Source organism: Hypanus sabinus, chromosome 8 (assembly GCF_030144855.1).
Source record: "Hypanus sabinus isolate sHypSab1 chromosome 8, sHypSab1.hap1, whole genome shotgun sequence".
Classification (NCBI taxonomy): domain Eukaryota; kingdom Metazoa; phylum Chordata; class Chondrichthyes; order Myliobatiformes; family Dasyatidae; genus Hypanus; species Hypanus sabinus.
The window spans coordinates 75,388,438-75,405,029 of record NC_082713.1 but is presented as its reverse complement, the minus strand read 5'-3'; positions in this window follow the sequence as shown (position 1 = coordinate 75,405,029).

Below are 16,592 nucleotides of genomic sequence, written 5' to 3'. Positions count from 1 at the left end.
GTGGTGTTCAGGGCAGCAGTGAAGGTGCTCCATCTACAATTGTGTTTAGGGCAGCAGTGAAGGTCCTCCATCTCCAGTGGTGTTCAGGGCAGCAGTGAAGGTCCTCCATCTCCAGTTGTGTTCAGAGCAGCAGTGAAGGTCCTCCATCTCCAGTGGTGTTCAGGGCAGCTGTGAAGGTCCTCCATCTACAATTGTGTTTAGGGAAGCAGTGAAGGTCCAGCATCTCCAGTGGTGTTTAGGGCAGCAGTGAAGGTGCTCCATCTCCAGTGGTATTTAGGGCAGCGGTGAAGGTCCTCCATCTCCAGTGGTGTTTAGGGCAGCAGAGAACGTCCTCCATCTCCACTGGTGTTTAGGGCAGCAGTGAAGGTCCTCCATCTCCAGTTGTGTTCAGAGCAGCAGTGAAGGTCCTCCATCTCCAGTGGTGTTTAGGGCAGCAGTGAAGGCCCTCCATCTCCAGTGGTGTTCAGGGCAGCAGTGAAGGTCCTCCATCTCCAGTGGTGTTTAGAGCAGCAGTGAAGGCCCACCATCTCCAGAGGTACTCATGGCATCAGAGAAGGTCCTCCATCTCCAGTGATTCTCAGAACAACAGTGAAGGTCCTCCATCTCCAGTGGTGTTCAGGGCAGCAGTGAAGGTCCACCAACTCCAGTGGTTTTTCGGGCAGCAGTGAAGGTCCTCCATCTCCAGTGGTGTTCAGGGCAGCAGTGAAGGTCCTCCATCTCCAGTTGTGTTCAGAGCAGCAGTGAAGGTCCTCCATCTCCAGTGGTGTTCAGGACAGCTGTGAAGGTCCTCCATCTACAATTGTGTTTAGGGAAGCAGTGAAGGTCCAGCATCTCCAGTGGTGTTTAGGGCAGCAGTGAAGGTGCTCCATCTCCAGTGGTATTTAGGGCAGCGGTGAAGGTCCTCCATCTCCAGTGGTGTTTAGGGCAGCAGAGAACGTCCTCCATCTCCACTGGTGTTTAGGGCAGCAGTGAAGGTCCTCCATCTCCAGTTGTGTTCAGAGCAGCAGTGAAGGTCCTCCATCTCCAGTGGTGTTTAGGGCAGCAGTGAAGGCCCTCCATCTCCAGTGGTGTTCAGGGCAGCAGTGAAGGTCCTCCATATCCAGTGGTGTTTAGAGCAGCAGTGAAGGCCCACCATCTCCAGAGGTACTCATGGCATCAGAGAAGGTCCTCCATCTCCAGTGATTCTCAGAACAACAGTGAAGGTCCACCAACTCCAGTGGTTTTTCGGGCAGCAGTGAAGGTCCTCCATCTCCAGTGGTGTTCAGGGCAGCAGTGAAGGTCCACCATCTCCAGTGGTTTTTCGGGCAGCAGTGACGGTCCTCCATCTCCAGTTGTGTTCAGAGCAGCAGTGAAGGTCGTCCATCTCCAGTTGTGTTCAGGGCAGCAGTGAACTTCCTCCATCTCCAGTGGTGTTTAGGGCAGCAGTGAAGGCCCTCCATCTCCAGAGGTACTCAGGGCAGCAGAGAACGTCCTCCATCTCCAGTGGTTCTCAGAACAACAGTGAAGGTCCTCCATCTCCAGTGGTTCTCAGCGAAGCAGTGAAGGTCCTCCATCTCCAGTGGTGTTCAGGGCAGCAGTGAAAGTCCTCCAACTCCAGAGGTGTTCAGGGCAGCAGTGAAGGTCCTCCATCTCCAGTGGTGTTCAGGGCAGCAGTGAAGGTCCTCCATCTCCAGTGGTGTTCAGGGCAGCAGTGAAGGTCCTCCATCTACAGTGGTTCTCAGGACAGCAATGAAGGTCCTCCATCTCCAGTGGTGTTTAGGGCAGCAGTGAAGGTCCTCCATCTCCAGTGGTGTTCAGGGCAACAGTGAAGGTCCTCCATCTCCAGTGGTGTTCAGGGCAGCAGTGAAGGTCCTCCATCTACAGTGGTTCTCAGGACAGCAATGAAGGTCCTCCATTTCCAGTGGTGTTTAGGGCAGCAGTGAAGATCCTCCATCTCCAGTGGTGTTTCGGGCTGCACTGAAGGTCCTCCATCTCCAGTGGTGGTTTGGGCAGCAGTGAAGGTCCTCCATCTCCAGTGGTGGTTTGGGCAGCAGTGAAGGTCCTCCATATGCAGTGGTTCTCTGAGAAGCTGTTAAGGTCCTCCATCTCCAGTGGTGTTCAGGGCAGCAGTGAAGGTCCAACTCCAGTGGATCTCAGGGCAGCAGTGATGGTCCTCCACCTCCAGTGGTTCTCAAGACAGCATTGAAGGTCCTCCATCTCCAGTGGTTCTCTGCGAAGCAGTGAATGTCCTCCTTCTCCAGTGGTATTCAGGTCAGCAGTGAAGGTCCAACTCCATTGTTTCTTAGGGCAGCAGTGAAGGTCCTCCATCTCCAGTGGTGTTCAGGTCAGCAGTGAAGGTCCTGCATCTCCAGTGATGTTTTGGGCAGCCGGAAGGTCCTCCATCTCCAGTGGTGTCCAGGGCAGCAGTGAAGGTCCTCCATCTCCAGTGGTGTGCAGGGCAGCAGTGAAGGTCCTCCATCTCCAGTGGTTCGCAGGGCAGCAGTGAAGGTCCTCCATCTCCAGTGGTGTTCAGGGCAGCAGTGAAGGTCCACCATCTCCAGTGGTGTTTAGGGCAGCAGTGAAGGTCCTCCATCTCCAGTGGTGTTCAGGGCAGCAGTGAAGGTCCTCCATCTACAATTGTGTTTAGGGAAGCAGTGAAGGTCCAGCATCTCCAGTGGTGTTTAGGGCAGCAGTGAAGGTGCTCCATCTCCAGTGGTATTTAGGGCAGCGGTGAAGGTCCTCCATCTCCAGTGGTGTTTAGGGCAGCAGAGAACGTCCTCCATCTCCACTGGTGTTTAGGGCAGCAGTGAAGGTCCTCCATCTCCAGTTGTGTTCAGAGCAGCAGTGAAGGTCCTCCATCTCCAGTGGTGTTTAGGGCAGCAGTGAAGGCCCTCCATCTCCAGTGGTGTTCAGGGCAGCAGTGAAGGTCCTCCATCTCCAGTGGTGTTTAGAGCAGCAGTGAAGGCCCACCATCTCCAGAGGTACTCATGGCATCAGAGAAGGTCCTCCATCTCCAGTGGTTCTCAGAACAACAGTGAAGGTCCTCCATCTCCAGTGGTGTTCAGGGCAGCAGTGAAGGTCCACCAACTCCAGTGGTTTTTCGGGCAGCAGTGAAGGTCCTCCATCTCCAGTGGTGTTCAGGGCAGCAGTGAAGGTCCACCATCTCCAGTGGTTTTTCGGGCAGCAGTGACGGTCCTCCATCTCCAGTTGTGTTCAGAGCAGCAGTGAAGGTCGTCCATCTCCAGTTGTGTTCAGGGCAGCAGTGAACTTCCTCCATCGCCAGTGGTGTTTAGGGCAGCAGTGAAGGCCCTCCATCTCCAGAGGTACTCAGGGCAGCAGAGAACGTCCTCCATCTCCAGTGGTTCTCAGAACAACAGTGAAGGTCCTCCATCTCCAGTGGTTCTCAGCGAAGCAGTGAAGGTCCTCCATCTCCAGTGGTGTTCAGGGCAGCAGTGAAAGTCCTCCAACTCCAGAGGTGTTCAGGGCAGCAGTGAAGGTCCTCCATCTCCAGTGGTGTTCAGGGCAGCAGTGAAGGTCCTCCATCTCCAGTGGTGTTCAGGGCAGCAGTGAAGGTCCTCCATCTACAGTGGTTCTCAGGACAGCAATGAAGGTCCTCCATCTCCAGTGGTGTTTAGGGCAGCAGTGAAGGTCCTCCATCTCCAGTGGTGTTCAGGGCAGCAGTGAAGGTCCACCATCTCCAGTGGTGTTCAGGGCAGCAGTGAAGGTCCTCCATCTACAGTGGTTCTCAGGACAGCAATGAAGGTCCTCCATCTCCAGTGGTGTTTCGGGCAGCAGTGAAGATCCTCCATCTCCAGTGGTGTTTCGGGCTGCACTGAAGGTCCTCCATCTCCAGTGGTGGTTTGGGCAGCAGTGAAGGTCCTCCATCTACAGTGGTGGTTTTGGCAGCAGTGAAGGTCCTCCATATCCAGTGGTTCACTGAGAAGCTTTTAAGGTCCTCCATCTCCAGTGGTGTTCAGGGCAGCAGTGAAGGTCCAACTCCAGTGGATCTCAGGGCAGCAGTGATGGTCCTCCACCTCCAGTGGTTCTCAGGACAGCATTGAAGGTCCTCCATCTCCAGTGGTTCTCTGCGAAGCAGTGAATGTCCTCCTTCTCCAGTGGTATTCAGGGCAGCAGTGAAGGTCCAACTCCATTGTTTCTTAGGGCAGCAGTGAAGGTCCTCCATCTCCAGTGGTGTTTAGGGCAGCAGTGAAGGTACTCCATCTCCAGTGGTGTTCAGGTCAGCAGTGAAGGTCCTGCATCTCCAGTGATGTTTTGGGCAGCCGTGAAGGTCCTCCATCTCCAGTGGTGTCCAGGGCAGCAGTGAAGGTCCTCCATCTCCAGTGGTGTGCAGGGCAGCAGTGAAGGTCCTCCATCTCCAGTGGTTCGCAGGGCAGCAGTGAAGGTCCTCCATCTCCAGTGGTGTTCAGGGCAGCAGAGAAGGTCCACCATCTCCAGTGGTGTTTAGGGCAGCAGTGAAGGTCCTCCATCTCCAGTGGTGTTCAGGGCAGCAGTGAAGGTCCTCCATCTCCAGTGGTGTTTAGGGCAGCAGTGAAGGTCCTCCATCTCCACTGGTGTTTCGGGCTGCAGTGAAGGTCCTCCATCTCCACTGGTGTTTCGGGCAGCAGTGAAGGTCCTCCATCTCCAGTGGTGTTTAAGGCCGCAGTGAATGTCCTCCATCTCCAGTGGTTCTCAGGGCAGCAGTGAAGGTCCTCCATCTCCAGTGGTTTGCAGGGTAGCAGTGTAGGTCCTCCATCTCCAGTGGTGTTCAGGGCAGCAGTGAAGGTCCTCCATCTCCAGTGGTGTTCAGGGCAGCAGTGAAGGTCCTACATCTCCAACGGTGTTCATGGCAGCAGTGAAGGTCCTCCATCTCCACTGGTGTTTCGGGCAGCAGTGAAGGTCCTCCATCTCCAATGGTGGTTAGGTCAGCAGTGAAAGTCCTCCAACTCCACTGGTGTTCAGGGCAGCAGTCAAGATCCACCATCTCCAGTGGTGTTCAGGGCAGCAGTGAAGTTCCTCCATCTCCAGTGGTGTTTCGGGCAGCAGTGAAGGCCCTCCATCGCCAATGGTGGTTAGGGCAGCAGTGTTGGTCCTCCATCTCCACTGGTGTTTCGGGCAGCAGTGAAGGCCCTCCATCGCCAATGGTAGTTAGGGCAGCAGTGTTGGTCCTCCATCTCCACTGGTGTTTCGGGCAGCAGTGAAGGTCTTCCACCTGCAGTTTTTCGCAGGGCAGCAGTGAAGGTCCTCCATCTCCAGTGGTTCTCAGGACAGCAGTGAATGTCCTCCATCTCCAGTGGAGTTTCGGGCAGCAGTGAAGGCCCTCCATCTCCAGTGGTGTTCAGGGCAGCAGTGAAGGTCCTCCATCTCCACTGGTGTTTCGGGCTGCAGTGAAGGTCCTCCATCTCCACTGGTGTTTCGGGCAGCAGTGAAGGTCCTCCATCTCCAGAGGTGTTTAAGGCCGCAGTGAATGTCCTCCATCTCCAGTGGTTCTCAGGGCCGCAGTGAAGGTCCTCCATCTCCAGTGGTTTGCAGGGTAGCAGTGTAGGTCCTCCATCTCCAGTGGTGTTCAGGGCAGCAGTGAAGGTCCTCCATCTCCAGTGGTGTTCAGGGCAGCAGTGAAGGTCCTGCATCTCCAACGGTGTTCATGGCAGCAGTGAAGGTCCACCATCTGCACTGGTGTTTCGGGCAGCAGTGAAGGTCCTCCATCTCCAATGGTGGTTAGGTCAGAAGTGAAAGTCCTCCAACTCCACTGGTGTACAGGGCAGCAGTCAAAATCCTCCATCTCCAGTGGTGTTCAGGGCAGCAGTGAAGTTCCTCCATCTCCAGTGGTGTTTCGGGCAGCAGTGAAGGCCCTCCATCGCCAATGGTGGTTAGGGCAGCAGTGTTGGTCCTCCATCTCCACTGGTGTTTCGGGCAGCAGTGAAGGCCCTCCATCGCCAATGGTAGTTAGGGCAGCAGTGTTGGTCCTCCATCTCCACTGGTGTTTCGGGCAGCAGTGAAGGTCCTCCACCTGCAGTTTTTCGCAGGGCAGCAGTGAAGGTCCTCCATCTCCAGTTGTGTTTCGGGCAGCAGTGAAGGCCCTCCTTCTCCAATGGTGGTTAGGGCAGCAGTGCAGGTCCTCCATCTCCACTGGTGTTCAGGGCAGCAGTGAAGATCTTCCATCTCCAGTGGTGTTCAGTGCAGCAGTGGTTCCTCCAGCCCCTGTGGTGTTCAGAGCAGCAGTGAGGGTCCTCCATCTCCAGTGGTTCTTAGTGCAGCAGTGAAGGTCCTCCATCTCCAGTGGTGTTCAGGGCAGCAGTGAAAGTCCTCCATCTCTACTGGTGTTCAGGGCAGCAGTGAAGATCTTACATCTCCAGTGGTGTTCAGTGCAGCAGTGGTTCCTCCATCTCCTGTGGTGTTCAGAGCTGCAGTGAAGGTCCTCCATCTCCAGTGGTTCTTAGGGCAGCAGTGAAGGTCCTCCATCTCCAGTGGTGTTCAGGGCAGCAGTGAAGGACCTCCATCTCCAGTGGTTCTCAGGGCAGCAGTGAAGGTCCTCCATCTCCAGTGGTGTTTAGGGCAGCAGTGAAGGTCCTCCATCTCCAGTGGTGTTCAGGGCAGCAGTGAAGGTCCTCCATCTCCAGTGGTGTTTTGGGCAGCCGTGAAGGTCCTCCATCTCCAGTGGTGTTCAGTGCAGCAGTAAAGTTCCAACTCCAGTGGTTCTCAGGGCAGCACTGATGGTCCTCCATCTCCAGTGGTTCGCAGGGCAGCAGTGAAGGTCCTCCATCTCTAGTGGTGTTTAGGGCAGCAGTGAAGGACCTCCATCTCCACTGGTGTTTCAGGCAGCAGTGAAGATCTTCCATCTCCAGTGGTGTTCAGTGCAGCAGTGGTTCCTCCACCTCCTGTGGTGTTCAGGGCAGCAGTGAAGGTCCTCCATCTCCAGTGGTTCTCAGTGCAGCAGTGATGGTCCTCCATCTCCAGTGGTTCTCAGGACAGCAGTGAAGGTCCTCCATCTCCAGTGGTTCTCAGTGCAGCAGTGATGGTCCTCCATCTCCAGTGGTTCTCAGGACAGCAGTGAAGGTCCTCCATCTCCAGTGGTGTTTTGGGCAGCCGTGAAGGTCCTCCATCTCCAGTGGTGTTCAGGGCAGCAGTAAAGTTCCAACTCCAGAGGTTCTCAGGGCAGCAGTGAAGTTCCTCCATCTCCAGTGGTTCGCAGGGCAGCAGTGAAGGTCCTCCATCTCTAGTGGTGTTTAGGGCAGCAGGGAAGGACCTCCATCTCCACTGGTGTTTCAGGCAGCAGTGAAGATCTTCCATCTCCTGTGGTGTTCAGGGCAGCAGTGAAGGTCCTCCATCTCCAGTGGTTCTCAGTGCAGCAGTGATGGTCCTCCATCTCCAGTGGTTCTCAGGTCAGCAGTGAAGGTCCTCCATCTCAAGTTGTGTTCCGGGCAGCAGTGAAGGTCCTCCATCTCCAGTGGTTCTCAGTGCAGCAGTGATGGTCCTCCATCTCCAGTGGTTCTCAGGACAGCAGTGAAGGTCCAACATCTCCAGTGGTGTTCAAGGCAGCAGTGAAGGTCCCCCATCTCCAGTGGTGTTTTGGGCAGCCGTGAAGGTCCTCCATCTCCAGTTGTGTTCCGGGCAGCAGTGAAGGTCCTCCATCTCCAATGGTGGTTAGGGCTGCTGTGAGGGTCCTCCATCTCCGGTCGTTCTCAGGACAGCAGTGAAGTTGCTCCATCTCCAGTGGTTTTCAGGGCAGTAGTGAAGGTCCTCCATCTCCACTGGTGTTTCGGGCAGCAGTGCAGGTCCTCCATCTCCAGTGGTGTTTAGGGCAGCAGTGAAGGGCCTCCATCAACAGTGGTGTTTAGGGCAGCAGTGAAGGTCCTCCATCTCCAATGGTGTTTCGGGCAGCAGTGCAGTTCCTCCATCTCCAGTGGTGTTTAGGGCAGCAGTGAAGGACCTCCATCAACAGTGGTGTTTAGGGCAGCAGTGAAGATCCTCCATCTCCAGTGTTATTTCGGGCAGCAGTGCAGGTCCTCCATCTCCAGTGGTGTTTAGGGCAGCAGTGAAGATCCTCCAACTCCAGTGGTGTTTCGGGCTGCACTGAAGGTCCTCCATCTCCAGTGGTGGTTTGGGCAGCAGTGAAGGTCCTCCATCTCCAGTGGTGGTTTGGGCAGCAGTGAAGGTCCTCCATATCCAGTGGTTCTCTGAGAAGCTGTTAAGGTCCTCCATCTCCAGTGGTGTTCAGGGCAGCAGTGAAGGTCCAACTCCAGTGGATCTCAGGGCAGCAGTGATGGTCCTCCACCTCCAGTGGCTCTCAGGACAGCATTGAAGGTCCTCCATCTCCAGTGGTTCTCTGCAAAGCAGTGAATGTCCTCCATCTCCAGTGGTATTCAGGGCAGCAGTGAAGGTCCAACTCCATTGTTTCTTAGGGCAGCAGTGAAGGTCCTCCATCTCCAGTGGTGTTTAGGGCAGCAGTGAAGGTCCTCCATCTCCAGTGGTGTCCAGGGCAGCAGTGAAGGTCCTCCATCTGCAGTGGTGTGCAGGTCAGCAGTGAAGGTCCTCCATCACCAGTGGTTCGCAGGGCAGCAGTGAAGGTCCTCCATCTCCAGTGGTGTTCAGGGCAGCAGTGAAGGTCCTCCAGCTCCAGTGATGTTTTGGGCAGCCGTGAAGATCCTCCATCTCCAGTGGTGTCCACGGCAGCAGTGAAGGTCCTCCATCTGCAGTGGTGTGCAGGGCAGCAGTGAAGGTCCTCCATCTCCAGTGGTTTTCAGGGCAGTAGTGAAGGTCCTCCATCTCCACTGGTGTTTCGGGCAGCAGTGCAGGTCCTCCATCTCCAGTGGTGTTTAGGGCAGCAGTGAAGGGCCTCCATCAACAGTGGTGTTTAGGGCAGCAGTGAAGGTCCTCCATCTCCAATGGTGTTTCGGGCAGCAGTGCAGTTCCTCCATCTCCAGTGGTGTTTAGGGCAGCAGTGAAGGACCTCCATCAACAGTGGTGTTTAGGGCAGCAGTGAAGATCCTCCATCTCCAGTGTTATTTCGGGCAGCAGTGCAGGTCCTCCATCTCCAGTGGTGTTTAGGGCAGCAGTGAAGATCCTCCAACTCCAGTGGTGTTTCGGGCTGCACTGAAGGTCCTCCATCTCCAGTGGTGGTTTGGGCAGCAGTGAAGGTCCTCCATCTCCAGTGGTGGTTTGGGCAGCAGTGAAGGTCCTCCATATCCAGTGGTTCTCTGAGAAGCTGTTAAGGTCCTCCATCTCCAGTGGTGTTCAGGGCAGCAGTGAAGGTCCAACTCCAGTGGATCTCAGGGCAGCAGTGATGGTCCTCCACCTCCAGTGGCTCTCAGGACAGCATTGAAGGTCCTCCATCTCCAGTGGTTCTCTGCAAAGCAGTGAATGTCCTCCATCTCCAGTGGTATTCAGGGCAGCAGTGAAGGTCCAACTCCATTGTTTCTTAGGGCAGCAGTGAAGGTCCTCCATCTCCAGTGGTGTTTAGGGCAGCAGTGAAGGTCCTCCATCTCCAGTGGTGTCCAGGGCAGCAGTGAAGGTCCTCCATCTGCAGTGGTGTGCAGGTCAGCAGTGAAGGTCCTCCATCACCAGTGGTTCGCAGGGCAGCAGTGAAGGTCCTCCATCTCCAGTGGTGTTCAGGGCAGCAGTGAAGGTCCTCCAGCTCCAGTGATGTTTTGGGCAGCCGTGAAGATCCTCCATCTCCAGTGGTGTCCACGGCAGCAGTGAAGGTCCTCCATCTGCAGTGGTGTGCAGGGCAGCAGTGAAGGTCCTCCATCTCCAGTGGTTCTCAGGGCAGCAGTGAAGGTCCTCCATCTCCAGTGGTGTTCAGTGCAGCAGTAAAGTTCCAACTCCAGTGGTTCTCAGGGCAGCAGTGAAGGTCCTCCATCTCCAGTGGTTCGCAGGGCAGCAGTGAAGGTCCTCCATCTCTAGTGGTGTTTAGCGCAGCAGTGAAGGACCTCCATCTCCACTGGTGTTTCAGGCAGCAGTGAAGATCTTCCATCTCCAGTGGTTTTCAGTGCAGCAGTGGTTTCTCCATATCCTGTGGTGTTCAGGGCAGCAGTGAAGGTCCTCCATCTCCAGTGGTTCTCAGTGCAGCAGTGATGGTCCTCCATCTCCAGTGGTTCTCAGGTCAGCAGTGAAGGTCCTCCATCTCAAGTTGTGTTCCGGGCAGCAGTGAAGATCCTCCATCTCCAGTGGTTCTCAGTGCAGCAGTGATGGTCCTCCATCTGCAGTGGTTCTCAGGACAGCAGTGAAGGTCCTCCATCTCCAGTTGTGTTCCGGGCAGCAGTGAAGGTCCTCCATCTCCAATGGTGGTTAGGGCTGCTGTGAGGTTCCTCCATCTCCGGTCGTTCTCAGGACAGCAGTGAAGGTCCTCCATCTCCAGTCGTTCTCAGGACAGCAGTGAAGTTGCTCCATCTCCAGTGGTGTTCAGGGCAGTAGTGAAGGTCCTCCATCTCCACTGGTGTTTCGGGCAGCAGTGCAGGTCCTCCATCTCCTGTGGTGTTTAGGGCAGCAGTGAAGGGCCTTCATCAACAGTGGTGTTTAGGGCAGCAGTGAAGGTCCTCCATCTCCAGTGGTGTTTCGGGCAGCAGTGAAGGTCCTCCATCTCCAATGGTGGTTAGGGCTGCTGTGAGGGTCCTCCATCTCCGGTCGTTCTCAGGACAGCAGTGAAGTTGCTCCATCTCCAGTGGTTTTCAGGGCAGTAGTGAAGGTCCTCCATCTCCACTGGTGTTTCGGGCAGCAGTGCAGGTCCTCCATCTCCAGTGGTGTTTAGGGCAGCAGTGAAGGGCCTCCATCAACAGTGGTGTTTAGGGCAGCAGTGAAGGTCCTCCATCTCCAATGGTGTTTCGGGCAGCAGTGCAGTTCCTCCATCTCCAGTGGTGTTTAGGGCAGCAGTGAAGGACCTCCATCAACAGTGGTGTTTAGGGCAGCAGTGAAGATCCTCCATCTCCAGTGTTATTTCGGGCAGCAGTGCAGGTCCTCCATCTCCAGTGGTGTTTAGGGCAGCAGTGAAGATCCTCCAACTCCAGTGGTGTTTCGGGCTGCACTGAAGGTCCTCCATCTCCAGTGGTGGTTTGGGCAGCAGTGAAGGTCCTCCATCTCCAGTGGTGGTTTGGGCAGCAGTGAAGGTCCTCCATATCCAGTGGTTCTCTGAGAAGCTGTTAAGGTCCTCCATCTCCAGTGGTGTTCAGGGCAGCAGTGAAGGTCCAACTCCAGTGGATCTCAGGGCAGCAGTGATGGTCCTCCACCTCCAGTGGCTCTCAGGACAGCATTGAAGGTCCTCCATCTCCAGTGGTTCTCTGCAAAGCAGTGAATGTCCTCCATCTCCAGTGGTATTCAGGGCAGCAGTGAAGGTCCAACTCCATTGTTTCTTAGGGCAGCAGTGAAGGTCCTCCATCTCCAGTGGTGTTTAGGGCAGCAGTGAAGGTCCTCCATCTCCAGTGGTGTCCAGGGCAGCAGTGAAGGTCCTCCATCTGCAGTGGTGTGCAGGTCAGCAGTGAAGGTCCTCCATCTCCAGTGGTATTTCGGGCAGCAGTGCAGGTCCTCCATCTCCAGTGGTGTTTAGGGCAGCAGTGAAGATCCTCCATCTCCAGTGGTGTTTCGGGCTGCACTGAAGGTCCTCCATCTCCAGTGGTGGTTTGGGCAGCAGTGAAGGTCCTCCATCTCCAGTGGTGGTTTGGGCAGCAGTGAAGGTCCTCCATATCCAGTGGTTCTCTGAGAAGCTGTTAAGGTCCTCCATCTCCAGTGGTGTTCAGGGCAGCAGTGAAGGTCCAACTCCAGTGGATCTCAGGGCAGCAGTGATGGTCCTCCACCTCCAGTGGTTCTCAGGACAGCTTTGAAGGTCCTCCATCTCCAGTGGTTCTCTGCGAAGCAGTGTATGTCCTCCATCTCCAGTGGTATTCAGGGCAGCAGTGAAGGTCCAACTCCATTGTTTCTTAGGGCAGCAGTGAAGGTCCTCCATCTCCAGTGGTGTTTAGAGCAGCAGTGAAGGTCCTCCATCTCCAGTGGTGTTCAGGTCAGCAGTGAAGGTCCTGCATCTCCAGTGATGTTTTGGGCAGCCGTGAAGGTCCTCCATCTCCAGTGGTGTCCAGGGCAGCAGTGAAGGTCCTCCATCTCCAGTGGTGTGCAGGGCAGCAGTGAAGGTCCTCCATCTCCAGTGGTTCGCAGGGCAGCAGTGAAGGTCCTCCATCTCCAGTGGTGTTCAGGGCAGCAGTGAAGGTCCACCATCTCCAGTGGTGTTTAGGGCAGCAGTGAAGGTCCTCCATCTCCAGTGGTGTTCAGGGCAGCAGTGAAGGTCCTCCATCTCCAGTGGTGTTTAGGGCAGCAGTGAAGGTCCTCCATCTCCACTGGTGTTTCGGGCTGCAGTGAAGGTCCTCCATCTCCACTGGTGTTTCGGGCAGCAGTGAAGGTCCTCCATCTCCAGTGGTGTTTAAGGCCGCAGTGAATGTCCTCCATCTCCAGTGGTTCTCAGGGCAGCAGTGAAGGTCCTCCATCTCCAGTGGTGTTCAGGGCAGCAGTGAAGGTCCTCCATCTCCAGTGGTGTTCAGGGCAGCAGTGAAGGTCCTGCATCTCCAACGGTGTTCATGGCAGCAGTGAAGGTCCTCCATCTCCACTGGTGTTCAGGGCAACAGTGAAGGTCCTCCATCTCCAGTGGTTCTCAGGACTGCAGTGAAGGTCCTCCATCTCCAGTGGTGTTTCGGGCAGCAGTGAAGGTCCTCCATCTCCAATGGTGGTTAGGTCAGCAGTGAAAGTCCTCCATCTCCACTGGTGTTCAGGGCAGCAGTCAAGATCCTCCATCTCCAGTGGTGTTCAGGGCAGCAGTGAAGTTCCTCCATCTCCAGTGGTGTTTCGGGCAGCAGTGAAGGCCCTCCATCGCCAATGGTGGTTAGGGCAGCAGTGTTGGTCCTCCATCTCCACTGGTGTTTCGGGCAGCAGTGAAGGCCCTCCATCGCCAATGGTAGTTAGGGCAGCAGTGTTGGTCCTCCATCTCCACTGGTGTTTCGGGCAGCAGTGAAGGTCCTCCACCTGCAGTTTTTCGCAGGGCAGCAGTGAAGGTCCTCCATCTCCAGTTGTGTTTCGGGCAGCAGTGAAGGCCCTCCTTCTCCAATGGTGGTTAGGGCAGCAGTGCAGGTCCTCCATCTCCACTGGTGTTCAGGGCAGCAGTGAAGATCTTCCATCTCCAGTGGTGTTCAGTGCAGCAGTGGTTCCTCCAGCCCCTGTGGTGTTCAGAGCAGCAGTGAGGGTCCTCCATCTCCAGTGGTTCTTAGTGCAGCAGTGAAGGTCCTCCATCTCCAGTGGTGTTCAGGGCAGCAGTGAAAGTCCTCCATCTCTACTGGTGTTCAGGGCAGCAGTGAAGATCTTCCATCTCCAGTGGTGTTCAGTGCAGCAGTGGTTCCTCCATCTCCTGTGGTGTTCAGAGCTGCAGTGAAGGTCCTCCATCTCCAGTGGTTCTTAGGGCAGCAGTGAAGGTCCTCCATCTCCAGTGGTGTTCAGGGCAGCAGTGAAGGACCTCCATCTCCAGTGGTTCTCAGGGCAGCAGTGAAGGTCCTCCATCTCCAGTGGTGTTTAGGGCAGCAGTGAAGGTCCTCCATCTCCAGTGGTGTTCAGGGCAGCAGTGAAGGTCCTCCATCTCCAGTGGTGTTTTGGGCAGCCGTGAAGGTCCTCCATCTCCAGTGGTGTTCAGTGCAGCAGTAAAGTTCCAACTCCAGTGGTTCTCAGGGCAGCACTGATGGTCCTCCATCTCCAGTGGTTCGCAGGGCAGCAGTGAAGGTCCTCCATCTCTAGTGGTGTTTAGGGCAGCAGTGAAGGACCTCCATCTCCACTGGTGTTTCAGGCAGCAGTGAAGGTCCTCCATCTCCAGTGGTTCTCAGGGCAGCAGTGAAGGTCCTCCATCTCCAGTGGATCTCAGTGCAGCAGTGATGGTCCTCCATCTCCAGTGGTTCTCAGGACAGCAGTGAAGGTCCTCCATCTCCAGTGGTTCTCAGTGCAGCAGTGATGGTCCTCCATCTCCAGTGGTTCTCAGGACAGCAGTGAAGGTCCTCAATCTCCAGTGGTGTTTTGGGCAGCCGTGAAGGTCCTCCATCTCCAGTGGTGTTCAGGGCAGCAGTAAAGTTCCAACTCCAGAGGTTCTCAGGGCAGCAGTGATGGTCCTCCATCTCCAGTGGTTCTCAGGACAGCAGTGAAGGTCCTCCATCTCCAGTGGTGTTTTGGGCAGCCGTGAAGGTCCTCCATCTCCAGTGGTGTTCAGGGCAGCAGTAAAGTTCCAACTCCAGAGGTTCTCAGGGCAGCAGTGAAGTTCCTCCATCTCCAGTGGTTCGCAGGGCAGCAGTGAAGGTCCTCCATCTCTAGTGGTGTTTAGGGCAGCAGGGAAGGACCTCCATCTCCACTGGTGTTTCAGGCAGCAGTGAAGATCTTCCATCTCCTGTGGTGTTCAGGGCAGCAGTGAAGGTCCTCCATCTCCAGTGGTTCTCAGTGCAGCAGTGATGGTCCTCCATCTCCAGTGGTTCTCAGGTCAGCAGTGAAGGTCCTCCATCTCAAGTTGTGTTCCGGGCAGCAGTGAAGGTCCTCCATCTCCAGTGGTTCTCAGTGCAGCAGTGATGGTCCTCCATCTCCAGTGGTTCTCAGGACAGCAGTGAAGGTCCAACATCTCCAGTGGTGTTCAAGGCAGCAGTGAAGGTCCCCCATCTCCAGTGGTGTTTTGGGCAGCCGTGAAGGTCCTCCATCTCCAGTTGTGTTCCGGGCAGCAGTGAAGGTCCTCCATCTCCAATGGTGGTTAGGGCTGCTGTGAGGGTCCTCCATCTCCGGTCGTTCTCAGGACAGCAGTGAAGTTGCTCCATCTCCAGTGGTTTTCAGGGCAGTAGTGAAGGTCCTCCATCTCCACTGGTGTTTCGGGCAGCAGTGCAGGTCCTCCATCTCCAGTGGTGTTTAGGGCAGCAGTGAAGGGCCTCCATCAACAGTGGTGTTTAGGGCAGCAGTGAAGGTCCTCCATCTCCAATGGTGTTTCGGGCAGCAGTGCAGTTCCTCCATCTCCAGTGGTGTTTAGGGCAGCAGTGAAGGACCTCCATCAACAGTGGTGTTTAGGGCAGCAGTGAAGATCCTCCATCTCCAGTGTTATTTCGGGCAGCAGTGCAGGTCCTCCATCTCCAGTGGTGTTTAGGGCAGCAGTGAAGATCCTCCAACTCCAGTGGTGTTTCGGGCTGCACTGAAGGTCCTCCATCTCCAGTGGTGGTTTGGGCAGCAGTGAAGGTCCTCCATCTCCAGTGGTGGTTTGGGCAGCAGTGAAGGTCCTCCATATCCAGTGGTTCTCTGAGAAGCTGTTAAGGTCCTCCATCTCCAGTGGTGTTCAGGGCAGCAGTGAAGGTCCAACTCCAGTGGATCTCAGGGCAGCAGTGATGGTCCTCCACCTCCAGTGGCTCTCAGGACAGCATTGAAGGTCCTCCATCTCCAGTGGTTCTCTGCAAAGCAGTGAATGTCCTCCATCTCCAGTGGTATTCAGGGCAGCAGTGAAGGTCCAACTCCATTGTTTCTTAGGGCAGCAGTGAAGGTCCTCCATCTCCAGTGGTGTTTAGGGCAGCAGTGAAGGTCCTCCATCTCCAGTGGTGTCCAGGGCAGCAGTGAAGGTCCTCCATCTGCAGTGGTGTGCAGGTCAGCAGTGAAGGTCCTCCATCTCCAGTGGTTCGCAGGGCAGCAGTGAAGGTCCTCCATCTCCAGTGGTGTTCAGGGCAGCAGTGAAGGTCCTCCAGCTCCAGTGATGTTTTGGGCAGCCGTGAAGATCCTCCATCTCCAGTGGTGTCCACGGCAGCAGTGAAGGTCCTCCATCTGCAGTGGTGTGCAGGGCAGCAGTGAAGGTCCTCCATCTCCAGTGGTTCTCAGGGCAGCAGTGAAGGTCCTCCATCTCCAGTGGTGTTCAGTGCAGCAGTAAAGTTCCAACTCCAGTGGTTCTCAGGGCAGCAGTGAAGGTCCTCCATCTCCAGTGGTTCGCAGGGCAGCAGTGAAGGTCCTCCATCTCTAGTGGTGTTTAGCGCAGCAGTGAAGGACCTCCATCTCCACTGGTGTTTCAGGCAGCAGTGAAGATCTTCCATCTCCAGTGGTTTTCAGTGCAGCAGTGGTTTCTCCATATCCTGTGGTGTTCAGGGCAGCAGTGAAGGTCCTCCATCTCCAGTGGTTCTCAGTGCAGCAGTGATGGTCCTCCATCTCCAGTGGTTCTCAGGTCAGCAGTGAAGGTCCTCCATCTCAAGTTGTGTTCCGGGCAGCAGTGAAGATCCTCCATCTCCAGTGGTTCTCAGTGCAGCAGTGATGGTCCTCCATCTGCAGTGGTTCTCAGGACAGCAGTGAAGGTCCTCCATCTCCAGTTGTGTTCCGGGCAGCAGTGAAGGTCCTCCATCTCCAATGGTGGTTAGGGCTGCTGTGAGGTTCCTCCATCTCCGGTCGTTCTCAGGACAGCAGTGAAGGTCCTCCATCTCCAGTCGTTCTCAGGACAGCAGTGAAGTTGCTCCATCTCCAGTGGTGTTCAGGGCAGTAGTGAAGGTCCTCCATCTCCACTGGTGTTTCGGGCAGCAGTGCAGGTCCTCCATCTCCTGTGGTGTTTAGGGCAGCAGTGAAGGGCCTTCATCAACAGTGGTGTTTAGGGCAGCAGTGAAGGT